This window comes from Hippichthys cyanospilos, chromosome 7, assembly GCF_059441005.1.
Source record: "Hippichthys cyanospilos isolate Australia breed blue-spotted pipefish chromosome 7, RoL_Hcya_1.0, whole genome shotgun sequence".
Lineage (NCBI taxonomy): Eukaryota > Metazoa > Chordata > Actinopteri > Syngnathiformes > Syngnathidae > Hippichthys > Hippichthys cyanospilos.
In genome coordinates this window covers 19239235-19246709 of record NC_142375.1, presented here as the reverse complement: position 1 = coordinate 19246709, position 7475 = coordinate 19239235, and positions in this window count along the sequence as shown.

Here is a 7475-nt window from a genome sequence, read left to right as displayed (position 1 = left end):
CATTCAAAGACGCAACATTTTGAAGAATGTCGTCTAAGCTGTTAGGAGACAGCGAAAAGGGCCGTGTACAACATTTACGGGGTTTTTTTTTGGGGGGGGGGGATTAACTCGCAACCACCGCAGTTGATACCTCGCTCGTTTTTTGCGATCATCCATGAACACGCACGTATAAATGTACGCGCAGCTGCACATGATAAGTAAATGCTTGTAAAGATGAAAAAAACAAAACAAATCATCTCATGGTTCAGAGGGCAGGTGTTCCACTGTGTTTGCTTACGGATTTGGATGCGTGTGTGCATGTGCGCGTGAAATTTTGCATGCATGTCATCAAGCGGTTGGTTGCGTGGGAAATGGCATGTCAGCCATCCCACGCCTGCTGATCTTTTAGAGCTCAGGTCATCTGCAGAACAAGAACTATGATTGATTCGGGTGACCTAGCACATACTCACAACACTCATACATAAACTTGTGCAAGATACAGATGAGGGAACATTTTTTTTTTTGTCTGTGATTTCTAGAGAAGTAATGATTAATTGACAACTAATCAAATTAGTTAATCGAATTATTGTTGATTGCCTGATATTACAGAGACCTAAAACTGTCCAAATTCTCAGGATCAGATTTCTTTAGTTGTTCATAAAACAGAACATTATCGTATGTATCTTGGTTTTTAAGGTTTTATCCACCCATCCATTAAGGCTGCACAAATAATCGAATTTTAATCGCGATCTCAAAATTAGCTGAACTGTGCGATATTAACATTTAAAAAGTCTAGCGTGTTCTTTTATTAAAAGTCAAATTTAGCACTTTGTCATCCTGCCGCCAGGCAATGATTCCCATTTATTTGCATGCTAAAAGCGTCAGCTTTTCTTACCCTAATATATTATTTACCAGTGTGAAATGGCGTTGCGTTTCTCACCTGATTCCTAATAAATACTGTGCTAGCTGTCAATTGAATCAAAGAGATTCAAAAAGGGTGCGGGGTCACCATTCGCGCCAAAAGCACACATTCGCTTTGGTCCATGTCGTGTTTTTTACAAGTCAAATCAAGCACTTTGTCATCCTACCGCCAGGGGGCATTGTTTCCCACATGTTTGCATGACAAAAGCTTCGGCTTTTCTTACCCTAATATATTATTTACCAGTGTGAAATGGCATTGCGTTTCTCACCTGATTCCTAATAAATACTGTGCTAGCTATCAATTGAGTCGAAGAGATGCAAAAAAGGTGTGGGTCACCATTCGCGTCGTGTCGTGTTCTAAACAATCAGTCTTGTATTTCTTTTTCTATTACTTTATTTATAGCTCAGCAGTTAGCAAACTTCGCTTCTGTATTTGTGACGACATGACGGTGCGTTTTCACCATCTGTCATCATGTGGTGGCCACCCAGACACTACAACACCATTTTATTCTGTTTAATTTTGCACTTCACTGTTCTCCTTGAAAAGATGTTGTACAACCACATACAGTATTTTGATTGAGCCATTTAAATTATATTTGTAGTTTATCTTATTATGTGTTGTTTCCAGGTGCCTACACCTCGTAATAGTTGGTAGTCATTCACAGGAAACCCAACTATGACTGGGAGGGAAATTAACACACACTGCCTGCATGAAGAGTCAGAGAAGTGACTCACTATCAGTTAGTCCTTTTTATAGAAATATTCAGTTCTATGTAAACAAATCAAAGGTCAAGTACGTATATTCTTTGTATTCTTTGGCCTTGGAGGTTCCACTGTAATTTAATCTTGTGTCACAAATACACAATCCTGCCCTTTTCTGCTGTGATGGATGAAGGAGCAGACTGCCTGTGGGGGGCAGTGTAGCTCTGTGACCCAATAGCAAAGAAGCGCCCATGAAAGGATAAAAAAAAAAAAAAAAAAAAGTGAGGAATGAAGAGACGGTGACATTTTCTTCTACTTCTACACAGTGAACGCGCTTCCCTGCAAAAAGCACCCATGTGTCATTCTTGTCCGCTTTTGTTGCGACCCTCAAAGGTCTCCTGGCTCTTACTTGAAAGTACATCTTAAAAGTTACAGCTTGCGCGCTGAAAACCAATGCTTTTCGGTCAAGGCGGGAACCTCACAAGGTTGTGCGGCAATTGTGTGTTGACGACCTAGAGTAAAATGAGGAAGAAAGTGGCAATCCCGTGCATGCTTTTGAGCGATACCGTCCTCCTTGTTTAATGTCTGACAACCAGAGCGTTCCGCTATTAACTGGTTCTGACATCTATGTTGAAGCCATGCGTGTGTTTGTGTGCATCCATGCACGTATGTGTGGGCTGTTGACTCATAGAGGGGGAAAGAGGAGATGTGTGTGTGTGTGTTAGAGGAGGGGTTGACAGCGTGTCCTGAAATGCATCTGTGACAGATGTGCATGTGGAAAGCATGTCAGGGATGTACATGCACCAGTTACTAGCTCAGCCAGGTGAGTGCATGTCCGCTGAAAATATGTGTGAGCGCCCGTGTGTGCGGACGTGTGTAAAATCCTGAGCCATGCCCCAACGACTTTTGATTTTGTGTTTTCCCTCTAAGTGCATTTGCACGACGATTCTAACAAAGGCGTTTAGCTTTCTGGCGCAAGTCAACTTAAACGAAGCTCATGAACTTATTGGAAAAGGAAACCGCTCCAGAACAGGTGTCAAATTCAAGGCCCCAGGGCCCGATCCCGCCCGCCACATCATTTTATGTGGCCCACGGGATTTGGAAAATATTGTATATCACAGCATTTAGAGCACAGGTGTCAAACTCAAGGTAAAATGCTAATTAATACTTTCTTGCTAACATACAAAATTTGCAAGCTATCTTCAACTTTGACACATTTTTTCTTACCAATAGCCCTTATGAACGTTTTTTAGCTGCCTCTGATTTCAAAATGTGTAAATATGTGATGATCATATTTGAAAGTTATTTGCCCTCCGTCAAAAACTATATCTACAATGGGACCCACGACAAAAATGAGTTTGACATCTTTCCTCTCGAGTGCCAGCCTATTTAGCAGTTTCACTCTTCAAGGCCAACAGAATATTATGTGCTGTGTCAATATAAATATGGGTTCTGCCATATGAAAGATTGACTTCCATTCTTCAGTTAGAATTGTTGTAAGTAATAGCTGTGTAGTAAGTGTGGAAACACTGCCATCCAATGGGCACAGTTGGCACTACAGTGCTCAATTGGCTAATGTCAGGAAAGCATTGGTCAAGGGTGTCAGCTCTTCTCCATAAAAATAAACAAACAAAACCCATTCGACCAGAATTGTATTATTTATTATTATTATCATTATATTAAATGTCGAAAATTCTCGTCCATGGCACTGAATGAGTTATGTATTGTAATAACGGAAATTACAACTCCCAAATGCTAATTTGACCTCATTGTTAACAAAATGAAGCTGAGAACCTCATATATAAAATTAATTTTCTTCTCCTAGTATTTTAGCTGAGGGATGGTACATTCCTGGTAGTGTAATAACTAAGTGGTTGTGCCGTGTTGAAATTTGATGTGTTCCCTCTATTTGAGTGAAATTTCAGCTCCCTTGTGTCTTCTTTCAATGTTGATGGATGGATGTTCGGTTCACCAACATAAAATGAATATACATCAATATACATAAAAATAAATGAACCAAACATACACAATGTCTCAAAAAAATGAAAAGGGTACAGAGTATAATAATATTCATCATCATAACCATAATAATACCCTGTCATTTTCTAGTTGCCTCCTTGCCAATGACCCTCACTTCTTTTAGCAGTCAAATATTGATCATGTGTACAACCTAATGCGGCCGCGCTTTAAAGATCAGATTTACGTGGTGACATATTGATTTGTGCGAGAGGAAGATGAAGCGGTATCATGACAGGCGATGACCAAAGTACAATGATTTAATACTCAGCGGATTATTAGCTCGGCATGTTGAAAAACGTTTGTGTAAAGCTATATCACTTGAAAAGCCCAAATGTGTTTACCCGCTGAGATACTTCATTTTCAAGAGTGTTTTTCTTAGATGGACCCGGTAGAGCTTTTAATTGCTTTCTTGGTGTGCATATTACTTGCATTAGTTTAATTAAAAAATTAGACAGTTCGACAGAATTGTTTTTGTTAGCTCATTTAAGTGAATGGTTGAAGGAACAAACAATAGGGAAAGAATTAAGAAAGGCGGCGTTCGTGCGGAGGGTGTTGATGTTGCTTGGTGGGGGCAATGAAAAGTCAGTTTGTAAGCCCCAGAGGGAGAAGAACGCGTGTACAGTATTTGACGGATATGGGGAATTGAGTTTTGAGGATGGCGGATAAAGGGCATCAAGCCAGATGGATGAAAGAGGAGAAAATGAAAGCTAATGGCGTGCTTCCCCCGGGGCACGCCATCGTTTTTCCTGGGAGATCAGAGAAGGCCCTCCACACCCGGTAGAGCAAAGGGGTCGGGAATGCCTGGCGGGCACCCGCTTGTACAAACGTTTGCCGCTCCACATGCTCTTGTAACAATACCTACAAGAACGCTAATAGTAATGCTAATTAGGTGCTTGTTTATTTCATTAGGAATGTCTATTTTGGGTTTTACAGTGGAACTTTTAGTGTCACGCAGTTTGGAATATGATCCATTGCAGCGTCCAGTTTGTTTTCTGGTTTGGGTTATGCCATCCATTCAATTTCAACCTTCGCAAAAGACAAATTTCAAACTGTTGAATTTGTATACAAACTTCTCTCTGTGAGTGACCAGTTCTTTCTGCATCGAAGCATTATAACCATGTTTTTTAAAGGGCCCCACATCATGATATTTTCAACATTCTGCAGTAAAATATGTCCATACAAATTACATTTGGCATATTTGAGATTTCAATTTAAAACGTATGAGTTTTATGGTATCAAATTGGTTCCTGAGGCGGGTTAACATGGGCATGTATAAACTGAGCACCACATTAATTTGTGCCCTCGCTCGTGCACATCTTTAACTTTACACATATAATATATATATATATATATATATATATATATATATATATATATATATATATATATATATATATATATATATATATGAATTACACTTCACAAACATTTAACCCCCCAAAATTTTCATATTTTCAATGCTATATTTTTGAAACTTTTCAGCAGCAAACCCATTGATTCACATCTTTTCTGTTCTATTTCATAGTCGTTCCATAAATCGACATCTTCAACAGGCACACACATTTGCTCTACTGGTGGATTGTTTCCTGGTGGCAATGGGGCAAACAAATTGAAAAAAAAAACAGCAGATAAGCCGCACTGGATTATAAAGCGAAGGCCTCAAATTATGAGAAAAAAATTTAAAAAAATACGATACTTTTCCTCATTACAACCTGTGCCACTGAGTAGAGTAGCACAGTGCTGTTTATCTTTATATTCCTCAATGTCAAGTCCCTTCCATGACACTTAATTTGATCCTTTTTAGTTTTGAACAATATTTACTATTTCTTGCAGCCAATCCTGTGTTGAAACTGAACCGCTTCGTTTCACATATTTATTGAGGAACAATTAAGCAGGTCGACAATTTCCACGTGGCTTGTGATGAATCTGCAGTCAGGAAACGCAAACATGTCAAACCGTCGGCCCTCATCTGGTAATCCGGGAGCCAGTTGAACTTTACAGTACCTTCTGAAGTTGAATAAATATGCCTAGAGATACCGCTACAAATGTAGCTCCAAAGTTCCATAAATCAGACAATGATGGATAAGAACTATGAAGTCTTTTTGTTTCATCTAATGCACTGGTTTGGGGGTACTCTTCTGCAAAAATCCTTCACAAGGGTTACTGGTCTGAAACAAAACAATCCAGAGTTTAATCTTGAGTTCATATTCTGAGACATAGCTCTGACAGAGTGAAGCTGGTCGGCTTGTTTTTCCAAACATTTAAGACAGTTATGTGGGACGCCGGCAATTTGACTGTAACCGCCGACTTCGTGTGTTGATAGTTTGTTCCAGGGCTTCAAGGCTTTGATATTTCTCCTTTAAAGCTCCCATTGTAGTTCTGTACACTTTGTGAGGATAGTGTGTTCTCAGCTCAGGCTGCTCCTGCCCCGCAGTGTGGTGCTGGATAATTGTGTGTGATTACAGGTGCACCGGGAAGAGCTTCAGAAAAATCCCAGACGTCCGCACCGCAGGTCCCCGGGACCAGCCGCGAGGCTCCCCCTCGTCACGGCGGACACCCGAGGAGCCGGCCCGCATGAGCCGAGGCGGAGGCCCGGATTAGCTATCGGCTTTGTTGCTCAGGGCGCGCCGCCCCTAACGGTAGGAGTTGAGAGATCAAGCGCGCAAATGCAATAAAAGCAAGTAAAACAAAACAATCCGGGAGACGTTGGGTTCAGGGCGGAACTTTTATTCCGCGTTTCCGTTTGCCCGCTTCACACACCCACCCTAAAATTGCGGGCCGTCATTTTTTTTAGTGCCCGCCTGTCGTTTTCCCACTTCAGTTTCACTTCTCCACGCTTTCTCACCCGCTTTGCTTCGCTCTCCTTCCATATAAAAGAGCCACAAGCTTGAACTGTGATTTTTATACTCTCTTCTCTCAGTTTGACTCGCTAAAAGAGATTCCTTTCTCTCACCATTCTACCTTTCCCCCCACCGGTATTACACTTATCCCTACATCCCTCCCTGTCTCTTTCAGTCCAATACAGGTGTGACCTAACCCCCTTTACAATTCCAGCTTCACCCCCCCTCCCCACTTACCCACATGAAAGGCTTCCCGCTACCTTCAGTTCACCCTCACACGGCGCCCGAGGGGACTACTCGGATCTCGGCTTTTTAAGGGGGGGGATCAAGTTTCTCTTCTTGAAACGTTAGAGCACGGCAACTCCCCAGGCTACAATAAATCGAAACAATAGAAATCGAAACTATCAACGACACCGTTGAATTCATTCGCGCGTTACAGTAAGAGGACACTCACAGACGATTCGGTGAGGTTTCGGATCATTCGTAACCTTTGCTTGTAAACTTCACACTGAGCGTCGATTAAATCCTAATGAAGCTGTTTTGCAGACATGTCCTTGTCTATGCAATGAAAGCAAAGTAATGACACTAAGCATTGCAAAAATTACTACTGTATATGCATACAAGGAGGAGATGTGTTATGCTGAGAGACTTCTGATTTCGAGTAGCAACAATCTGATTAAAATCTGCACGATAATACTGTATGAGCTCTACAATGGTAATTTAGTTAACAAAAATGAATAGAATAAAGTAAAATTAAAAAAAATGTCTTTAGGTGTGATAGGGTGCGTGAATGGTTCTTCGTCTCTGAGTGCCCTGCGATTGGCTGGCAACAAGTACAGGGCGTCTGAAAATGGATGGACCAATTCTTTCTGGGTTGATTTTTAAATGCATTTATTTCTTAATTTTTGTTGCGATCCCGATCAACTGAAAATTACATGAGAGGGCCTGAGCCTACCTGAAAGAACCTAACAAACACACAATACAATGTTGTGAGTTCATTAAACAACTGTCAAA